Source organism: Scyliorhinus torazame, chromosome 4 (genome assembly GCF_047496885.1).
Source record: "Scyliorhinus torazame isolate Kashiwa2021f chromosome 4, sScyTor2.1, whole genome shotgun sequence".
Taxonomy (NCBI): Eukaryota; Metazoa; Chordata; class Chondrichthyes; order Carcharhiniformes; family Scyliorhinidae; genus Scyliorhinus; species Scyliorhinus torazame.
In genome coordinates this window covers 201,367,007-201,390,128 of record NC_092710.1, presented here as the reverse complement: position 1 = coordinate 201,390,128, position 23,122 = coordinate 201,367,007, and the positions used below count along the sequence as shown (strand labels likewise).

The 23,122-nt window shown below is 49.9% G+C and overlaps 1 long non-coding RNA gene across 1 annotated transcript in view; it reads right to left on the bottom strand.

Annotated features, from left to right (window-relative positions):
- Positions 1 to 8,184: 8,184 nt before the first annotated feature.
- Positions 8,185 to 23,122, bottom strand: part of LOC140410696 (uncharacterized) — a 61,529-nt gene continuing 46,591 nt past the window's right edge. The window contains exons 2-3 of the long non-coding RNA XR_011940706.1: positions 18,316 to 18,369; positions 8,185 to 8,348 (exon numbers count right to left, since the gene is read on the bottom strand). This is a non-coding gene — a long non-coding RNA (uncharacterized lncRNA). The remainder of the gene's footprint in view (positions 8,349 to 18,315; positions 18,370 to 23,122) is intronic.

Genomic DNA, 23,122 nt, shown 5'->3' with positions numbered 1-23,122 from the left:
GGATACCACTATTACACGTGAGGACACCACCCACCAGGTACGCGGTACATACTCGTGCGACTCGGCCAACGTTGTCTACCTCATACGCTGCAGGAAAGGATGTCCCGAAGTGTGGTACATTGGCGAGACCATGCAGACGCTGCGACAACGAATGAACGGACATCACGCGACAATCACCAGGCAGAAATGTTCCCTTCCAGTCGGGGAACACTTCAGCAGTCAAGGGCATTCAGCCTCTGATCTCCGGGTAAGCGTTCTCCAAGGCGGCCTTCAGGACGCGCGACAACGTAGAATCGCCGAGCAGAAACTTATAGCCAAGTTCCGGACACATGAGTGCGGCCTCAACCGGGACCTGGGATTCATGTCGCATTACATTCATCCCCCACCATCTGGCCTGCGAAATCCCACCAACTGTCCTGGCTTGACACAATTCACACCTCTTTAACCTGGGGTTACCCCATCTCTGGATCTGTAAAGATTTAATCAGCTGCCGATGGTCGCATTCCAAGCATTGTCTGGCATCTTTGAATTTGTCTACATATATGTTTCTGGAACATACCTCTTCATTCACCTGAGGAAGGAGCAGCGCTCCGAAAGCTAGTGACATCGAAATAAACCTGTTGGACTTTAACCTGGTGTTGTAAGACTTCGTAAATATGAATTAGTCAGAGTGAGCATGGCTTTTTTTAAAAGGTAAATCATACCTCTTTAATCTAGTTGAATTTTTCAAGGAGGTCATTAACAAGGTAAACAAAGGAGAGCCTGTGGTTGTTATCTGCCTGGACTTCCAGAAGACATTCACGAGGATTGCACACAAAAGATTATTAACCCTGACAAACCATTGCTAAATCTAAATCGGGATTTTAAAGGGTCAAGAACGCAGGAAGAATTGACCACCAAGAATTATCAAACATCGAGAATCCCTGCCCCTTGTGAAATTGTTGGCATTGTAAAGGTGCGTAAAGGGCTTGTCTCCACTGGCCCTTTGGAATCAATGCCGGGTACAGCTACAGCATTGACACTGTTCTGAGAAATCAAGGTTGATTAAATTTATAATCAATGTCTATTTATTTTGTTCCTAGCCTTTTTCTGTCACACTCTTCATAGCTTTGATGTTCTCTCCTATTCATCAATGTCTGGGTGCTAATTATGGTGCCCATCGAGAGCCAAAAGGTGAGTGCCTGTGCCATCTGCCTGAAACCAGCATCAGGATGTCTGAACCTGATTCAGCTTTACTCCTTGTTGGAACACAGTAGGTGCCAAGTGATCATCCCGCTGGAGCTTGTAGCTCGTGAGAAATCATTCGGCACCTGTGTTAATCCAGCCGTTAGAACATGCCTCAGGCACCAGTGGAGCTGCTCCAGAGGAGGGTGAGCATGGGCGGGCAGCAGAGGGCAGTGTTCTTTTGTGCAACCAGCACAACAAAAAATAAAGGCCCTTTTCTGGAGCATCCACCGGTTGTGCAACTCATGCAACAATTTTACACTTGAAGTGACAAGGACATAGGACACCAAACTTCTCATTTTAAAAGTCCGTTGGCTAAAGGGGCTGATATGTTCTTTAATCATTCACAATCCCCCCCATCAGCATCAATGGAGTGACTTAAGTGCATACCAACCCCTGATTTCCTTCAGCTGGCCATCTGTTTATCAGGCATGCAACAGGCGGACAGCAATTGAAAATCACTCCCCTATCGTGTCTACATCTCAATTTATCAAAGACATATGCTGAACCAATCCGTTCTCATTCAACAGGCATTCCAATCAGTGGTCCCTTTGACCCCTTTCATTTCATCCTCAATATTTGGCATTCAAAGGATCCAGCTTGCAGATTGTCAACATGAAGCCAGTTTCAGCAGGTTTGTGATGGTAGCTGTGTAGTTATCACTCGGTCACGTTCAGCTCCATAGGTCAATCAGCTGATATTAGTGCTAATCGTTATTAAGGATGAAATCAAGCAGAAAATGAGAGTTGCGACCTCTGGGAATACTCCATGCTAATATAGTATCAGAGCTGAGTCTGCAATCCTCTGATCAGCTAAGAGAAAGGCAAGCTTACTGGGCAAGAAATGCATGTAGAGGTGTCAATGACAAGGAGTGCAGGTAACTCAGGCATTGGGGTAATTTTACCCTGACACAGAGCCAGAAAGAATACATAGACAGAAATTTCTCCAGGCACGTTCCAGAAACAAGAGAATCTGACACAGCAAGTTAAAAGTTTAACAATGTGAAGGCCAGCTCCATTTTACTATTGAACAATTAGGGCAAGAGGAGGTGAACCCGGAAACCGTGTTTTTGACACCAGCAGAATGCTGCAGTTTATAATGGTTGAGTGTGGTTGTCGTGGTGCATGATGGAATACACTGAATGAAGGAGAAACTCGATTGTGCCTTGTTTGGCACCATTGACTGTCTTTAATTAATTATTCACTTTCGAGTATATTCGAGATTACTTGCTGAATGCATATGTCAACCAATCGCCTACAAGAAATAATCTTGTCAATAATTAGGTAGCTAATTTTGGTGCTAACCATTTTGCGACTCCTAAATGCATGTTGCTACTGTTGTTTGTGATCTCATCTGTTACCTCATCTGAAACAGAACATGTTTAAATTTTATTAATGAAGCCAATCACGTGAAGCAAATATTTGAAATCTGTGTGTCCTGTCTTGCAGTGGTGCAAAACAATTTTTAATTGAAACAAAATCTCTGTCAGAAGTGCTTATTAGCCAATTTGACACAAAGACCTTACACCTACATTCCATGCTGATGCTTTAGTTGTGTGAGAGTGATGCATTGTCAGTGTCGCCTTCTTTTGGATAAGAAATTAAACAACGATCCTGTCTGTCCTCTTGGGTAGAAATAATAGTTTTCTTAACACTAGTGAAAAACAGGGGAGTTCTGGGATCCAGGCAACAATTATTCCTTGGCCAATATAATCAAAACAGATTATCTGGTCATTTATCTCCTAACTGTTTTTGGGAACATACACAAGGAAAATTAATAGGACTAAAGGCTGACAAGCTCTCTGAATTTGATGACCTGCATCCAAGGGTTATAAAAGGAATGGCTGTAGAAATAGTGGGATTGTCATTTTCCAAAATTCCCTAAATTCTGGAAGATGCCAATGGATTGATAAACCACAAATGTAACACCACTATTCAAGAAAGGAGGGAGACAGGAAACAGAAAATTATAGGCCAGTTGGTCTAACATTTGTCTTTGGGTAACTGCTCGAATCCATTATTAAGGAGGAAGTAGCCAGACATTTAGAAAAAGGGTGGCACAGTGGTTAGCACTGCTGCCTCACAGCGCCAGGGACCCAGGTTTGATTCCGGCCTTGGGTGACTATGTGGAGTCTGCACGTTCTCCCCGTGTGTGCGTGGGTTTCCTCAGGGTGCTCCGGTTTCCTCCCACAGTCCAAATATGTGGGGATTAGGTGGATTGGCCATGATAAATTGCCCCTTAGTGTCCAAAGGTCAGGTGGGATATGGCGATAGGGCAGGGGGTTGGGCCTGGGTAGGGTGCTCATTCGGAGGGTCGGTGCAGACTCGATGGATTGACTGGCATCCTTCTGCACTGTAGGGATTCTATTCTATACTAAAATCATGACGCTATCAGCTAAGAGCCAATATTGTTTTGTGAAAGGGAAATTGTGTTTGACCATATCTTTTTTTTAAAGTGTTCTTTCAGGATATAACAAGCAAGGTGAGTAAAGGGAAACAGTAAATGTAGCATATTTGGATTTCTAAAAGGCCTTTGATAAATTCAGGTGCCTGGACCATTCTGCAGGGGTCCTCCAGTGTGGCACCGAGAGGGTCGCCCGCATCGTGGCGGCCTACTGCGTCCTCTACAAGAACACACAGCAGCCCGGCGACGTGCTGGAGGAAGAGGATATACGGCACGGGGTGGGGGGGGGAGGGGGAGGGGGAGGGGGGGGCACCTCCCCCTCCCCCTCCCCCTCCCCCTCCCCCTCCCCCTCTCCTGTGGGAGTCACCCACCTAGGCCCCATCATCCCGTCCCTCAGGATTCCCGTTGGTCCCTGGGCTACTACATGCGATGGGGGTGCGAGTGGAGCTGTCCCCTGAGGTACCCCCCGACACGTGCCACTGCCAGAACTGGAGGTCCACTCTGGTCTCGAACAGGGTCTGCATGTTCACGGCCTTGGAGCACAGGAAGAGGGCCATCTCCATCTGGGACTGCGCACATCACAATGCGACTTTGCCACCACCTTCTGGGTATGTCACCTCAGCCAATGAATGCATCATCTCCCTCTGGGACTGGACCACATCCCTCTGTGTCTGCACCACATCTGCCAGTGCTTGGGCAATGTCGCTGACGTTTCAGCCATGGCCTGCTGTGACTGGGTCATGCTCAGGAGCGCCGCTGCAATTTCCAAGTGGCTCTCGCATGTGATTGCTTGTGAGACTGCAGCCCTGTCCTGGGCCTTGTCCCTAGCTCTGTGACTGCATCTCCACTCGACATGGGACTGTCCGTTCCAGAAGCCCGAAACCCATCCGGATGGCAGCTAGTCCCTGGGGACGGCCCGCCCTCTGACCATTCGCCTCCTTGGGAGTTCCTACCTCCACACGATGTACCGGAGGCTGTGTGGTGCATACCAGAGAGTGTCCCAGGAGCTTCTTCACTAAAGTGCCCAACCGTGATAAGTGTCTCTAGGTTGGGGGAGGGTGTGCAGACAGCTGTGATGGGAAATCAGTGTTGTCCGCAACCTCGAGCTTCAGGGTGTCTAGGGTCTCGCATCGCGGGCTACCGTCCATGTTGCTCTCCTCATCGCTGCTCGGCACACTGGGGGGTGGGGCTTAGGCTGTGGAACTGGTTGGAAGCGGGGGACACCTGATAGGCCCGCCCCATCACCAGCAGGTCCTGCAAGACACAAGACAAGACGTATGATTAGACCGCGGGCCGGTGGAGGAGTGGGGATGGTAGGGGTGAGGTGGTGAGGATGGTATGAGGATGGGTGAGGGGGGTGGGGTTGGGGGGGGGGGGTGGGTTGGGGGGTGGTAACTGCAACCCAGCAGGGTTTCACTTCTTCCTCATCCGAGACTGATCTGCACCCCAGCAACTTCCCTTTCCTCAGGTCCGCCGACCACGCTCAGAGCTCTCTGCTCAGCCACGGTCCGCCGCAGGACCGGAGGTGCACCTCCAGTTTCCTTCCGCTGCCAGCGTTTATGGGCAGCCTTCTCCCTTGGGCAGAGGGGTGCAGCAAACGACAGTGTTAGACAGTCCGACGCATGCAGCCCAGTGAGTAGGTACCTGGTGGCCTCGGTACCCAGGGCACCCGGTCACGGCGACCGGTATGGTTGCCGAAATGTGGTGCTGCAGGCTGGGGGTTCAGATGGGGGTTGGTGCTAAGGGTACAGTGCTGTTTACTCACCCTGATCGCCCTGAGGAGGTCGTGCTGTTTTTTACAGCACTGCTGGCCGGTCCAGACAGTGTTGCTGGTGGCGCTTAGTGCCTCTGCCAAGCACAGTGAATGTTGGCAGCTGGCAGCCTCCTTCCTGGGTCAGGGTACAGGGTGGCCTCCACCATGTCAAGGAGGGTTCCAGCTCAGCATCAGTGAAGCGTGGAGCTGCTCTCCTGGCTGTCATCTTGTTGGCTGGGATGGTGTGTGTGAGGAGTGCAGTGTAATAATAATAATAATCTTTTATTAGTGTCACAAATAACCTTACATTAACACTGCAATGAAGTTACTGTGAAAATCCCCTAGTCGCCACATTCCGGCACCTGTTCGGGTCACAGAGGGAGAATTCAGAATATCCAAATTACCTAACAGCACATTCGGGAGGAAACCGGAGCACCCGGAGGAAACCCACGCAGACACGGGGAGAACGTGCAGACTCCGCATGGACAGTGACCCGTGCGGGAATCAAACCCGGGTCCCTGGAACTGTGAAGCAACAGTGTTAACCACTGTACTACCGTGTGTATATGCGGCTGCAGCTTATCAGCCTCCTGAGTGTCAATAACGAAACCAGCGAATCTGGCACCATTTCTCATTGGAATCGATTGTGTTCCACGTGGCACCGGTGCTAGCTCCTCAACTGTCACTGAATCGATCCAGGTGCGGATTTGCTGCAGTGGAAGTCAATGAATACTGCCCCAGTGTCAAGGCTTAGGCTGGATTCTCTAATTTTGAGGCTATGTCCGGAGCATGTGTCTAGTCTTACGATGCTCCACTCGGTGGGGGCTAGCAGCTACGCGATGTAAAACCCCCAGCGTTCCCGACAAAATGGTCTGGAGAATTGCCGGGTCCATGGCCGCCGTCACCCTGCAGCAGTAGCGCTGGACAACATGGCAACGGCCGCGCGCGGACCCAGCCTGCGAGATAGTGCCCCTCTGTAAACCCCGGACAATGCCCCACCATCCCCAGTCGAAGCCCCCCCCAACCAGCGGAATGGCTCCCCCACCCCCTGACTGTGGCGGCACTGGACACGGTCCAGGTTGACAAAATCTGAGACCACAAGTTATCCACACCATCGAGAAGTCTGCCCATCGGGGGCGGAGCATCGGGGGAGGGCCTTCAGGTGACATCATGAGGCGGTCCCAGCAGCATGCGGCGTACTCACCGATGACACCGTTTTGGAGGGGGCAGAGCATCCGAAAACGGGCGCCGTCCCCGATTTCAGCGTCAAGAGGGATTCTCCGCCCAATCGTCGAATGCGATTTCGGTGTCGGCAATCGGAGAATCCCGCCCTTTGCCTCAGGAACGGAGAATCCAGCTGCCGATTCTTTCAAAGGTTAAAAGAATGATACAGTGGCTGGCATTACGAGAAGTCTGAATTGCTGAGGCCCTACTTCACCATTGAATTAGGGCAGCACGGTAGCCTTGTGGATAGCACAATTGCTTCACAGCTCCAGGGTCCCAGGTTCGATTCCGGCTTGGGTCACTGTCTGTGCGGAGTCTGCACATTCTCCCCATGTGTGCGTGGGTTTCCTCCGGGTGCTCCGGTTTCCTCCCACAGTCCAAAGATGTGCAGCTTAGGTAGATTGGCCATGATAAATTGCCCTTAGTGTCCAAAATTGCCCTTAGTGTTGGGTGGGGTTACTGGGTTATGGGGATAGGGTGGAGGTGTTGACCTTGGGTAGGGTGCTCTTTCCAAGAGCTGGTGCAGACTCAATGGGCCGAATGGCCTCCTTCTGCACTGTAAATTCTATGAAACACCCAGGTGCATAATTAATGAGGTTATGGCTGGAGGATTTGTTGCATTTTCCCGCCAGCCACCACAGCAGGAAGCACGTGGTTCCCACCCCACTGTGGCGCTTAGTCTCAAAATGGGAGAATTCCACCACTGATTTCTCTTTAACCCTACCTGCATAAATCCTGGAACACACAGAACAGACCAGGTGAAAGGAGGCCTGTACATGCTGGATTCTTTGGATAGCCAAGGTATCCATTTGGAGAGGGAAGGTATCTGTCAAAGTTTCCAAGGTGAGTTGCCGTGGACGGGGTAAGGGAAAGGTTGGTATGTAGATGGGATGAGTTGGCACCAACTTAGCATGGGGGCTATGAGGGGCCATAGCAGGTGGGTAGAGAGACATGGGTTGGCATATGGGGTATGAGAACCCATGAAGGGTGGACAGAGAGTCATAGGTTAGCATAGGGGCATGAGAGACAATGGGGTTGGGTAGAGGGACATGACTTGACATGGGGGTATGATAAGCTATGAGTGGTAGGTAGAGAAGCATAGGTTGGCATTGGTGCAGCATAAGGAGTGTGTGGGTGAGTGAGGGGTGAGAGCTGGAGAGGTGTTTTCTGTTTCCTTTAGTTATATAAATACAAGGCTGGAACATAGAGGCAGGTGTTGCATGCAGCCCCCTCTCATCATTCTGAGGTCGCCCACCCTATTTAAGCCGCCAACTCCTGCCCTGACTCTCCAACCTCGGCCCAAATTTCGCGCTGCAAGTGGAAATGTTTCAAGGTCGGATTCATTGAGCTGGGAATCTGCGAACCTGACCCAGGGCCAAAACTCTGGACTGGCGTCGGGGGGGGGGGGGGGGGGGGGGGGGGGGGTTTGAGAGAGTACAAAATGGGAAAGTGTTCTGTTCCTAACCAACTCTCCATTCAGTGAGCACCGCAGTTTCTGATTTACTTATGTATAAACCAAACATCAACCTGATAAACATTCAGGAAGCAAAGGTCTATAAAATAAAACAATGGAATTAAGGAATTTGCAACATGCAAGATACACGTTTATTAACTTATTTTCTTTTCACATCATTACTGACAAGCGGACTTATCAGGGGTGCAGCTGGTTCCCACACATTTAACATCTCAACTTCAAGCTTTTCTGCTTCCAACTCTTGCATCTTGAGTTTGACTGCAAATGGTACGCTGGTTTAAAAAAAAAAGCAAAAGACGTCAGTGAAATGATCCCATGAATAAAGTCAGTGAAATCTTTACCATTTGGCTTGGTTTCATAAAGATGAAGGCTATTAGCTCAATAAAGCTGGCTGTGTTCACCAACCCATCATCTCTCTGTTTTCCTCAATTCATTCTGTCTTTACAGGTCACAACTGATGGTCTCTCAAAGCCATTTATATTGTGCTTTCCAATGTTACCAGCTGATTCATTCCACGCACTATTACCCTTCAATTCTGCCAGACTTTCAATCTCACCTTGAGTTACTAAATTTTTAAATTGTATTCTCTGGTCTTCATCAGTCATTGTGGTGAACAATTGTTTGGATTGATTTTGACATTTGTTTTCAGAAATTCCAAAGAAAAGCAGCTCTTTTTTTTCCCCTTTCATTAGAATTTAATGGACAGTAAAAGGGCATGTGGTTGATGTCCCTACTTGTAGGCATGGAGCCAGGAATCTGCTTCATTTTTCCATGCTGCACCGCTCCACCACAGCTCAACGAAGAACTAACAAAGTGAGAGTGGAAGAGGCTTATAGCGATTGTAGGCAGGAGGGCCAATTGGCAACCATCCTCCCTCACTTGTGGTGGAAAAGGCCCAAATGTAACTGCATATTATTCCACACAAGCCCTGCCCTTTTCCAATGCAAGTGTCTCACTCTAGCATGACAGGAATGCATGCTAACTGCCCCGCATTTATGAATTGACTGGAAGTGAGATTTCCACCCTTCAGTTGGGAGGAATTCCCACTTCAGAGATCTACTGATTAATGTGATTGGTCGGCTGCTCTGTTATCCCAGGAGTGCTACTGGCAGAGTGATGCACAGCCTCCCTCATGATTTATGGGGTCCAGACATCATGGGTGGGATTTTCCGTTGGCTGACGGTGAAAACGGGAAATGCGATTTGGCGGAGAATTGGTTCAGACGATGAAATTGCGGCAGGCGCTGATTTGATGACAAATTGCAATTCTCCATAGCCTCGACAGCGACGTCAATGTGTTCCAGAACGCACATACAGTAAACACCGTTTGCACCCGGCTCTGATGGCCGATATGGATGCTGGCATGGGATGCAGGGTGGAAGTCCGGCCGCCTTCCGGCTGGGGTGAGGGTCAGGTTACAGGGGTGAGGGTCGGGTTACGGGTGTGTGGGACACGGATTAGTGCCAGGGGTTTGTTGCCTACTCACCCTGACCATCCTGAGGAGGTCATGCAGTTTCTTCCGGCACTGCTGGCCAGTCCGGAGGGTGTTACCCACAGCGCTGACTGCCACCTGCACCCAGGCATGGCAGACAGTAGCGGCTGCCAGTCTCCTTGCCGGGATCAGGGTACAGGGTCGTCCGCCTCTCCTCCACCGCATCCAGGAGGGTCTCCAGTTCAATTCCCGGCTTGGGTCACTGTCTGTGCAGAGTCTGCACGTTCTCCCCGTGTCTGAGTGGGTTTCCTCTGGGTGCTCCGGTTTCCTCATGTCCCGAAAGACATGCCTTTTAGGTAACTTGGACATTCTGAATTCTCCCTCTGTGTACCCAAACAGGTGCCGGAGTGTGGCGACTAGGGGCTTTTCACAGTAACTTCATTGCAGTGTGATGTAATCCTACTTGTGGCACCAATAAAGATTATTGTTATTATCCTGCCACTTTACTTTGTCCCCATCCTTTGTTTAGGTTAGCACTTGCCTTCACCCCAGTTCAGAAGGTAGTTCAAAGGGGTCTTTGAGAATGAACCAGTATCAATGGGAGCTGTGACCCACCTGATTTTTTACAAGATAAAAATGAATTCAAATAAAAAATTAAACAAACCAGTAATATGGCTCTGCAATAGCAATGTTAGGAAAATATTGAGTCTGTCCTGATTACTGACCATTGAATTATCCAAATATAAATTGTTGTGCAGACTCCTCCCAAACTGATGGATGGACAGACAGATAATTTGTTTATTGTAAAGTCATCATGGCAGCAGGTGCCGAATTGTGATGGCAAAATAAATAAAACAAGTCATCATAATTCATAACATAATTATAGACAATCATTAAAATAAGTTCTAAAATAATAAAAAGGTTGCACAATTATGATAATTTCAACATATAAATAATTACAATACATACAAAATGCAGATCTCCTTCATGATATAATTATTTTAGAAGCAGCTGCCAACTTGGGAGAGTCTGTTGGGGCCAATAGGCATTAGTGGGCTAGATTCTCCATTTCAGCGGCTAAGTGCCGGCTCAAATGGAGAATTTACGGGCGTTTTACGATGCCAAAAGCGCTGCAGAACCCTCACCGATTCCAGGACTGGTGAGTGGCTAGCAGCGACACCGGGTGAAACTCTCGGTTCCCGCGGTGAAAACAGCTGGAGAATGTCCGGGTCCCTAGCCGCGCATGCGCACGGCAATGACCTCCAGCGGTTGCGCCGTACAACATGGCGCCAGCCGCGCGCGGACCGGACCTGCTATGCCATAGGCCACCCCCTGGCCACCTCCCACCAGTCTGCCCCAGCCCTCACGTATGCCCCCCCGGCCAGCGGCATGGATCCCGGCCAAATGTGGCGGTGCTGAACACAGTCCGCAGCCGCCATGCCACGTTCCACACGTGCTAAGACCACATAGAACATAGAACGATACAGCGCAGTACAGGCCCTTCGGCACACGATGTTGCACCGAAACAAAAGCCATCTAACCTACACTATGCCATTATCATCTTTATGTTTATCCAATAAACTTTTAAATGCCCTCAATGTTGGCGAGTTCACTACTGTAGCAGGTAGGGCATTCCACGGCCTCACTACTCTTTGCGTAAAGAACCTACCTCTGACCTCTGTCCTATATCTATTACCCCTCAGTTTAAAGTTATGTCCCCTCGTGCCAGCCATTTCCATCCGCGGGAGAAGGCTCTCACTGTCCACCCTATCTAACCCCCTGATCATTTTGTATGCCTCTATTAAGTCTCCTCTTAACCTTCTTCTCTCCAACGAAAACAACCTCAAGTCCATCAGCCTTTCCTCATAAGATTTTCCCTCCATACCAGGCAACATCCTGGTAAATCTCCTCTGCACCCGCTCCAAAGCCTCCACGTCCTTCCTATAATGCGGTGACCAGAACTGTACGCAATACTCCAAATGCGGCCGTACCAGAGTTCTGTACAGCTGCAACATGACCTCCTGACTCCGGAACTCAATCCCTCTACCAATAAAGGCCAACACTCCATAGGCCTTCTTCACAACCCTATCAACCTGGGTGGCAACTTTCAGGGATCTATGTACATGGACACCTAGATCCCTCTGCTCACCCACACTTCCAAGAACTTTACCATTAGCCAAATATTCTGCATTCCTGTTATTCCTTCCAAAGTGAATCACCTCACACTTCTCTACATTAAACTCCATTTGCCACCTCTCAGCCCAGCTCTGCAGCTTTATATCCCTCTGTAACCTGCTACATCCTTCCACACTATCGACAACACCACCGACTTTAGTATCGTCTGCAAATTTACTCACCCACCCTTCTGCGCCTTCCTCTAGGTCATTGATAAAAATGACAAACAGCAACGGCCCCAGAACAGATCCTTGTGGTACTCCACTTGTAATTGAACTCCATTCTGAACATTTCCCATCAACCACCACCCTCTGTCTTCTTTCAGCTAGCCAATTTCTGATCCACATCTCTAAATCACCCATGTGTCCTTTGCGGTCGAAACCTCTCCCCTTCAGAGGCGGAGCATCACTGGAGGGCCTTCCGATGACGCACCAACACCGTTGCAATGGCGTGCGGTGCACAACGCGATGATGCCATTTCGGAGGGGTGGAGCATGGCTGACCGCCGCTGGCTCCGATTTGGGCTCCATTCTCCGCCCGATTGCCGATTATGACATCAGCGTTGGGCAACGGAGAGTCCCACCCAGTGTCTATGATCCCAATGTAAGTTCTGGGATCACTGGTCCACAGATTGTGCAAATGATCTGGATGAATACCTGGCTAAGAACATTGATAGCTGCAAGAATAAGGGTTCTCATCGGCAATGGAACATGACAGTTCTTGTGTTTTTGAATTACGGGAATGTACTTTTTAGAATTAAACTCAACATGATTTGAGTTGCAGAGAAACCTTAAAATCCCTACAGTGCAGAAGAATGTCATTCGGCCCATCAAATTTGCATCGACCCTGTGAAAGAGCACCCTACAATGGCCCACCCTGCTTGCGCAACCCCATATAACCTGCACGTTCCTGGACGCTAAGGGGCATTTTAACCTGGCCAATCAACCACACCTGCACATCATCTTTGGACTGTGGGAGCAAACCAGAGCACCCGGGGGAAACCCATGCAGACACGGGGAGAACGTGCAGACTGAACAGACAGTGACCCAAGGCAAGAATCATGCTCCATCCTTCCGTGATGCTCTGCCCCTCTTAAGTGGAGGTCTCACAGGTGTGAATAAGTGCAAGCATTTATAGGCGGGGCCTGGGAGCCAAGGCGGCGGAGGGGAAGTGGGAGGCTAAACAAAACACTGAAAAACCCTCAAACATTGTCGGGCTTGCTGGGGAGTGGCTGCTAGGGCCGGGGCAGTAGCGGAGAGGGACTTGATGCAAAGTCTGTGGATCCAGGGTGTTCCCCTTGGGATCAGGGTGGCCTGGCTCAGACAACCATTGCTGCAGTATGTGTTTTAAGCACACCCTTTTGGTGCTGCACACAAGCTCCTGGGTGTTCACTGTGTCCTTTGAATGCTCAGAGAGCCTCTGATTATCTGGAAACCCACCCAGGCTGCCGTCCTGGACTCCCTCGTACCCCAGCTGTTTCATCAAGGGGATGGGTGTGGCCAAGTTAAATCAGAGGCCACCGGTGTTGGCATTCCTCAGAAGCACTGCCCCTTGCAGAGAAGCAGAGAATAAGCAGAGCTCACCCCAACCAAAGGACACCTGCAACACAGCCTTTGGATTCTTTGCTCCTCTCAGGGCAAAGGCCTGACCAGTGACCCCAACCCCTCCAAATCACCAGCTGTCTCCTCCTGTTGATAATGACAGTACAGACTGTGTCGCTACCACCTTCCAGGCGGTGTTCAGGGTGGCAAGCGTGAGTCTATGGCCCACTCTGGGAAAGAGGGCATGTCCCCCATCTCCTCACTGGCACAGTGCTGTGGGTCCATCTCGGACTCACAAGCTCTCAAGGGTCAAAGTGTTTCATTAAGGTGGAGCTGAGAGGGACAACTGTGGGGAAATGGCTATTGTGTGACAGGGATGGGCGTAAGCTTCAGTGGAAAGGTGCTCACAGAGGGGGATGTACGTGGGTGCATGTCCCAGATCCCGACAGTGCTGAGGGTCAGTGCTTCCCAATCGCTCACTTTCTCTTCATTTCAGCTTTTCATTCGGGAGAATCATGGAGCCAGTCAAGCTGGCCATATTAAGACAAGGGGGAGGCAGGGCCATGATCTTTCAGGAGCACAGCCACGGATGGCGGAGCTTCGGAGGAAACACTATTGGCAAGAGTTTTCCGGCATATATGTCAGAGGTCCAGTTCCAGAGAAGACTGTGTCCGTCCCGGGGGACGCTGGCCACCTGTGCCAAATGATGAAAGAGTTGGCACCACATGGACTGGATGGTCACTCATTTCCTGTGACCCTGAAAGTCACTGCACTCTGAACTTCTGTGCCAGCGGCTCATTTCAAGGCTGGACGGCTAACCTCTGCAGCATCTCCTAGCGCAGAAGTGCATTAGGGAGGTCACAGATGCACTATTCGCGAGGGCCCACATGTACATCACTTGGACTGGGACCAGGTGAGCCAGAGTGCCAGGGCCATGGACTTCACCTGTATAGCAGGCATGCCCCAGGTGCAGAGTATCATCGACAGTGTCATGATATACATCAGTACATTATGGTGCAATCACATACACGCACTGATGGACATGCAGTCGGACCAATCAGCATACATAACACCGCAGCCAATCACCAGTGAGAGCACAAGCACTATAAAGACAGGGGACAGGAGAGTTCCCGCTCATTCTAGCAGCAGCCAGCTCAGAGCACAGAGCTCACAGCCTGCATCACAGACATTCACCATGTGCTGAGTGCCTCACCATAGCTAGTGATAGGAAAGGGTCCACAGATAAGCTGGTATTGCTTATACCCACGTTTACAGTATGTTAGCATTGAACAGTTAATAAAATAGCGTTACACCACTTCCAGCATTGTTGGCTTGTTTGTGAACCAGAACACCCAACACGACAGACAGCACCTGCACGGCTCTGCGCTCCCCATGGCAGCATAGGGCACCATTTTTTAACTGCAAGGGATATGACTCCCTCAACGTCTACATCGTCTGTGACCACACGATGCGCATAATGCAGGGGTGTGCCAATTTCCCAGGATGCATCCATGATAGTTACATTTGTGGGGTATATCCCAGCCGTATTTGATGGAGAGCAGCAGCTGGAGGAATGGCTCCTCGGAGACACACTCAGAAGGTGGCATTGCGGAGGCCACAAACATCCGCTGAGACTCGCTGCAACGAGGCTCACCAACGCATGTGCTGGTCAAGCAAGCGATTGGCCTACTCAAGATGTGGTTGCCTGGACCGGTCGGAGGGAGCTCTCCAATACAGCCCCCAGAGAGTGTTCCACTTTATTGTGGTCAGCTGCACTCTGCACAACCTGGCCCTGCAGAGGGGAGAGCAGCTAAATCAAGAGGACATGGAGGACACCACATGGAATTTCATAGAATCCCTACACTGCAGAAGGAGATTGTTCGACCCATTGAGTCTGCACCGGCTCAGTCCTGGGCTCTGGTATCCCTCAGAGTGCTGGTCCCTTGGGATGTTCCTTCCTCCACCTACTGTGGATTTTCAGCTGTGAGATGCTCACCAGTGAGTGACCTAGATGCCTGCCTACTAGTTAATCCCACTGAGGTGTGAGTATCTGCACTGGTGGAGGGTGTGAGTGACAGCTGTGACGTCTCCTCGATGCTCATCTCTGAGATGTCTCCCTCAGAGTTGCTCTGGTCTGTGGACTCTAGTGAGCACGAGGGTGGTCGTCTGATTGACCTGCAAGGGAAGCAATATGGCATTAATGCATCACAGGGGATAAATGATGGGAGAAAGTTAACTCATGTGAGACTTGCACCATGGTTGGATGTGTTGAGGGTTCACACTTTTGTCTGCCTTCCCCATCTTGCCTTCTGCACAGGTGTGTTCCTGTTCCTCACCAGCCAGCTCTCTCCTCGTAGGCCTTTGGGCTACACAGCTCGGGCATAACTCCGACAGGCTGTGCCCCAGTTTGTCCTGCAATGAGACAGATGGGGAGAGTGTAGGCCGGAGTCCTGCCAGGTCACATGGTGATGAAGGCTGACATGCATGGGAGGTGAGTGGGAGCAGGGATATCAGATTATTTACTGGGGGACACCATGGGAAGTGGGGAGGCTGGTGATGACATGTGTTGGGAATTCATGAGGTGGCTCAGTGAGAGATCACCGTGGAGGTGCGATGGGTGTAGCGGAAGACATTAGGAGACCGGCATGGCCTGGCTGCACAAAAAAGGTCAGTCAGTCACCTTCTTCCGGCACTATTGCCCCGTCCTCTTATGAAACGAGCTTGCACTCACTATCGTGGCCACTGCCTCCCAGGCAGGGGTGGTGACCTTGGTTAATGGTTATCCGCGCGATCGCGGGTAGAGGATGCCACGTCACTGCTCCACACCATCCAGGGGTTTGGTGAGGAATCTATCTATGAATCATGGTGCTGTCTTCCTGACAGTCATCCTCCCAACTGGGACTTGGAGAAAATGCAGGGGAGTGCTGTGGAGGAGTTTAAAAGGAGTGGCCCATGGGTTACACAGATTAAGTTTTCCCGGGAAGACCGTCTCAAGAGTCAAGCCGCCATGAGGTCACTGTCTGTGCGGAGTTTGCATGTTCTCCTCGTGTCTGCGTGGGTTTCCTCCGGGTGCTTCGGTTTCCTCCCACAGTCCAAAGACATGCAGGATAGGTGGATTGGCCATGATAAATTGTCCTTAGTGACCAAAAAGGTTAGGAGGGATTATTGGGTTTCGGGGATAGGGGGTGGAAGTGAGGGCTAAAGTGGGTCGGTGCAGACTCGATAGGCCGAATGGCCTCCTTCTGCACTGTATGTTCTATGAGCATGATGTGAGTCATGTAGGGAAAAAAAAATTTGTGAAAGAGGCTGAATATTCGGTGAGTTTTCCCGCCATTGGCAAGATTCTCGCCAGTTTTCTCAGCAGGACCAACACTTTGATTCTAGTGTTAGTTGAATCTCCTGAAGGATTGTTTTTCCATTAGATCAGACACAATGCAGTTTTATTTGCTTCAGATGTTTCACTTCTGGCTCCTTAACTCTCTCGGGACATTAAATAATGTCAAACCACCTGCAATGTTTGATGCATAAATCATTAGTCATCTAAACGCTCATCTGAATTCTTAAACAGAATATCAGTTTTGTAAGTGTTACATGCTGCGAAATAATGAGATCATGCAGAAAGTATATTCTATCTAATTACCTCATCTGATAGTATCACTATTGCTACAATTTTTTTGTTCTAATTTATTGTTTATTTAGAGAAGTATGGGAGTAGGTTTTGTATAGAACCACCCCAACTAAACATTGTGAAATTCAACTGACATCAACAATGGGGATTGTTCCTCCAGACCTGTGGCCTGTGCTTAATGTCAATAAAGCAGAAGTTTATGTTGCCATGTCAAAACAAAAGATCTGCCCCCACACACAGCTTATTAATCGCTCTAAAGCACAGATAAAAGAATCAGTATTGTTTACAACTATCTCCATTTTTAAATGCTCACTAAAATTTGATTAACTGGAAAACCGAAATCAAATTGGGAAGTTGTTCAGTGTGGAACATTACAACCGAAGTGCAATCCTACCCCATCTAACATCCCATCTTACGTTAAGGAGCGGAAATCATTATCCATCTAAATTTAGACTGAATTTTTAGTGGGATCATAAGCTTATGTGAAGTAAAGAGAACATTGTAGAGCAAATATATTCAATTGAACTGTCGCACTTGAGGAGTGGAATCTTGTTTGGGCATGGGGGACTCACTCACTGCTGGACAGCCGCCAAGAGATCCGCACTGCCTCTTTCCACGAAGGCCCACCAAAGCACATGCCAATCAGGCAGTGGCAAGGCCAAGAGTGGACCTTCCCCTGGAATCTAGGCCCCAGGGCCTGAAGAATTGCCTACCGAGAGCTACCAGACAATCAGAGGCTAGCAGTTCTAATGCTCTGCAGAGCCACAGGGGTTGCCACTGTTAGATGGATAGGCACCAAGCCCAAGGATTGCAGAACGACCCTGGCCACAAACACGTAATGTAAGGAAGTGGTTTTGAGGTGGGGATCTCAGGGATAGAGGTGTGGGGGGTTGAGCCGCAAGGGCAGGGCTCGCAACATGTCCCCGCTTTCCCAATGTCTAGTCCCTCAACCGAGTGCCTTTGATCATTGTACCCCACACTAGAGGTGAAAAGCTGCTGTATGGTTTTAGCTGCCATGCACACCAGTGGCGACAGGTCCGCCTGCAGCCAAGTTAATACTAGCAGTGGCAGGATGAGGCCCTTAAGCAGTCATTGATTGGCCACTTAAGGGCCTCAATAGATGGCGGGGTCAAAAGGCCAACCACGGGTCTTCCCACCCAGAACTTAATTCTGGTGGAGGCAAGAAGGTTCCGGTTTGCAACTACCTCACCTAGTTACATACTCTTCCCACTTCCAAGCTCGCAACCAGGAAGAGTAGAAGTTTCCAACATTACTATCTCTCGAGACATTTTTCTCCTCCCATTTGAGCAACAGTCACTGAATAGCAATCAGGATGTGGAGGTGTAATATTCTCAATTTTTCTGATTCAGGTTCTCATTGCTTTAACCGACTGAGCAGCCAGGAGAATTAGAGGGAAATATATACACGTTTTACCCACATGTTCAAGCTTGAATTTTTTACTTACACTGTTTTTTTCTGGTGCTGTTTAATGCTACCATTTTTCTGGCTGCCTTGCTCTCTGATGGTAGAAAACATCAAATTATTGTGGTATGAATTTATTCCTTTTTAAACAATATATACTCACGGCATTGTGGTTTTGTGTGTGCTTGATATATATTATTATATATGCAGAAAAATATATGAATTATCTCAAATTTAGAGTTGACGTGTTCTATTGGTCAAAACAGTCGCTGCCTCAGATCCTTTTACCTGACTATCTAAAAATTTAGATGTAACTGTTTGCATGCAGCTGCGGCATTTTTGTACCAAAGTAAAAAACATTTACAAATGTTCTATTATTGAGTGTAGAATGATTTGATACTCTATAAATCCCTTTAATTCCACATACAGGATATTCAATTGTGTTATAATACTGGAAGTATTTCTACAAGCACCGCATGTGATGTTGCGAGTGAATATATTCAGAAAAGCACTAAGTATTCTTTTATAAAATACAGTGGATTGGTTACTAGAAATACTGAGAAAAAACACCCGACAACCTGACGTGCTATCTCACAATCAACATGACAGTTATTTGCATAATCAAAAAGGAAGTGCTTATATAATCTGTACGAAGTCTTACAACACCAGGTTAAAGTCCAACAGGTTTGTTTCGATGTCACTAGCTTTCGGAGCGCTGCTCCTTCCTCAGGTGAATGAAGAGGTCTGTTCCAGAAACACATATATAGACAAATATAATCTGGTGTAAGAGCAAATGCTTTGATCTTTTATCATGCTAAATGTCTCAGACACTCAACTATTTCAAGTAAGAAGCATTTTGAAGGCTCTCCCAGAGCATTTACAAAAGCAACCAGTTTGATATTTAACAGTAACATCTGGTTCTTTCCTGCATGCATTACAAAACTAATGAAATCTCAAATGATCTTGATCAATCATGCAGCTGCAGGTTTTCCCTTCTAACTAACTGGACGTCGCAGGCTGGGCCAGCATTTATTACTATTCCTAATTGTCCTTTTTGGGGGCAGTTAAGAGTCAACCACACTGTTATGGATCTGGAGTCACATGTATGCCAGGCCAGGTCAGGATGGCAAATTTCCTTCCTTGAAGGACATTGGTGAACCAGATGGTTTTTTAGGACAATCAACAATGGTTTTATCAGGACTTCCGGTGACGGTGGGTGGGAGGCAGCTGCACACTGGAGGGCTCCCGCTCGGGAATAGAAATTTTGGTTAAATTAATGCCCGGTCCTGGGGGCAACGGAGGCTGAAAAAGCTGTAAGAAGGCACAGGGAGGAGAAATGTCCAAGTTTGGAAAAAAAACAGCCGTGAAAAAGGGGGTAAATGAGAGTCCGCTGGTGAGTGGAAAAGTCAGCGCAGGAACTGTAAGGAAAGCAGAGACTGGGGCACCAGGGGACGCCGCATTGCTCACAGCAGAAGAAATGATCAAGGTGACTGTGGTAAACCACTGTGTTCTGATATTAGAGGTTGTACGGTAGAACCTGCACTATAGGTTCACCTGTTGCCCCTACATGCTAGCTCCACCCAGAAGGCGGGTTATAAATATGCGTGGCCTCCAGCTCGCAACCATTTCGCCAGCTGCTGTGGGAGGCCACACATCTGATACTAATGAAGCCTCAGTTTGGATTCAACTTCGTCACCAGTCAAATTGATCGTGCCTCAATTTATTAGTATCAGATTCAGAAGATGGACCTCCGTATTAAACCAGATCGCCTGCAGCTGGATCCACACGCAAGCGATGCCAGAAAGGACTTTCAGCACTGGCTAGCTTGTTTTGAAGTGTATATCAACACGGCGCCAACCCCTGTTCCAGAGGCTCAGAAGATCCAAATATTGTACTCCAGATTCAGCTCCAAAGTCTTCCCGCTGATCCAGGAAGTGCCCAATTACGCTGATGCCATGACTCGACTCAAAGAAAATTTTGAACAGAAGACGAACCGCTCTTCGCCAGACACGCGCTCGCAACGCATACTCAACTACCTGGTGAGTCAATCGAGGACTTCTGGAGGGCCCTGATCCCACTAGTTCGGGACTGTGACTGTCAGGATGTTACAGCTAAGGAGCACTCAGATCTCCTTATGTGGGACGCTTTTGTGACTGGGACTGGGTCTGATATTATCAGGCAGCGGCTCCTAGAAGAGGCCACGTGCGCCCTCGCAGAGACTAAAACACTAGCGCTCTCCATGACGGTTGCCCTGCGCAATGTCCAGTCCTACGCCCCCAACCGCGCGGCCCACTCCTCCTACGCTTCATGGGCCCCACACGCAGCTGCCCCAGCGGGGGCGCTATCCACCCAATACGCCTGCCTTACGCGCCAGCCAGTGATCTCCGGGGGGACCCAAGTTACTTTTGCGGCCAGCAAAAACACCCCCGCCAACGCTGCCTGGCTCGCGCTGCCCTTTGTAAGGCCTGCGGGAAGAAGGGCCACTTTGCTGCGGTGTGCCAGGACGGCTCAGCGGCCGCGGTCGCCCCCACCCCCCCCGGTCACGGACAATGGGCACCGCCATCCTCCTCTCCTCCCCAGGCCATGTGCGACCAATGGGCGCCGCCATCTTCTCCTCCGCACAACACGTGCATTTCATTGGTGCCACCATCTTGCTCCACCCCCGCAACATGCGTTCCATGGGCGCCACCATTTTGTAATCCCCAGGATCTCCGGGTGTCGCCATCTTGTCTACCCCGCAGCACATGGACACCAACGGCGTTCCAGGACCTCAATTCAACGGCTGCCTCACTACCAGACGATCAACCACGGCTCGCCTCCATGGCAATCGACCAGTCCCAACCACATAATCTGACCAACGCATCCATCAGCGTAAAAGTCAATTGCCATGTGACCTCCTGCCTACTGGACTCCGGGAGCACTGAGAGCTTTGTACACCCAAATACGGTAAGGCGCTGCTCCCTTAAGGTACACGCTACCAATCAAAAAATCTCCCTGGCCTCCGGATCCCATCGCGTAGCGATCCGGGGATTCTGCACGGTCACGCTCATAGTCCAAGGCGTAGAGTTCCACGGTTTTTGCCTCTATGTCCTCCATAACCTCTGCGCTGCAGTTATCCTTGGCCTGGACTTCCAGTACAACCTCCAGAGCCTGACCCTTAAATTCGGCGGACTCTTACCACCTCTCACTGTGTGCGGCCTCGTGACCTTAAAGGTCAATCCTCCTTCCCTCTTTGCCAATCTAACTCCAGATTGCAAATCCGTTGCCACCAGGAGCAGATGGTACAGCACCCAGGATAAGGCCTTCATCAGGTCCGAGGTCCAGCGGTTGCTTCGGGAAGGCGTCATCGAGGCCAGCAACAGCCCCTGGAGAGCTCAAGTGGTAGTAGTTAAGTCTGGGGAGAAAAACCAAATGGTCGTGGACTACAGCCAGACCATCAACAGGTACACGCAGCTCGACACGCACCCCCTCCCACGCATATCTGACATGGTTACCCAGATTGCACAGTACCGGGTCTTCTCAACGGTGGACCTGAAATCCGCTTACCACCAGCTCCCCATCCGTAAATCGGACCGTCCATACACACCGCCTTCGTGGCACAAACCGCTAAGCCATCCTCGGCTAAGTGGTCCAGAATGGAGTTCTGGGGCCCGATCCCGACCGCATACGTCCCCTCCCCCACTGCCCCAAGGCCCTCAAACGTTGCCTGGGATTCTTCTCATATTACGCGCAGTGGGTCCCAAACTATGCAGACAAGGCCCGCACACTCATACAGTCCACTCATTTCCCCCTGACGGCCGAGGCTCAAAAGGCTTTCGCCCGGATCAGAGCTGATATTGCCAAAGCTGGAATGCACGCTGTAGACGGAACACTTCCTTTCCAAGTAGAAAGCGACGCATCGGACGTCGCCCTTGCCGCCACCCTCAACCAGGCAGGCAGACCCATGGCATTCTTTTCCCCACCCTCCATGCCTCTGAAATTCGGCACTCATCCGTCGAAATCACCAAGGACGTCGTTGAGGCTGTGCGACATTGGAGGCATTACCTGGCCGGCAGGAGATTCATTCTCCTCACTGACCAACGGTCGGTAGCCTTCATGTTCAACAACACAAAGCGGGGTAAGATCAATATTGATAAAATCTTGCGGTGGAGAAGCGAGCTCTCCACCTATAATTACGAGATTAAGTATCGCCCTGGCAAACTCAACGAGCCCCCAGACGCCCAATCCCGAGGTACATGTGCCAGCGCACAGGTAGACCGATTCCGGGCCCTGCACGACAGCCTTTGTCACCCAGGGGTCACTCGGTTGTACCATTTCATGAAGTCACAAAAATTGCCCTACTCCGTCGAGGAAGTAAGGACAATCACCAAGGACTGCCAGGTCTGTGCGGAGTGCAAGCCGCACTTCTACCGGCCGGACCACGCGCACCTGGTGAAGGCCTCCCGCCCCTTTGAACGCCTCAGCATGGATTTCAAAGGCCCCCTCCCCTCCTCCGATCAACACACATATTTCCTCAGTGTGATCGATGAATACTCCCGGTTTCCCTTCGCCATCCCATGCCCCGACATGACGTCTGCCGTCATTAAAGCCCTTAATTCTATCCTCACTCTGTTTGGCTTCCCCGCCTACATCCACAGTGACAGGGGATCCTCATTCATGAGCGATGAGCTATGTCAGTTCCTGCTCAGCAGGGGTATCGCCTCCAGCAGAATGACAAGCTACAACCCCCGGGGAAACGGACAGGTAGAAAGGGAGAATGGGACGGTATAGAGTGCCGTCCTGTTGGCCCTGCAGTCCAGAAATCTCCCGGCCTCCCGCTGGCACGAGGTCCTCCCTGATGCATTACATTC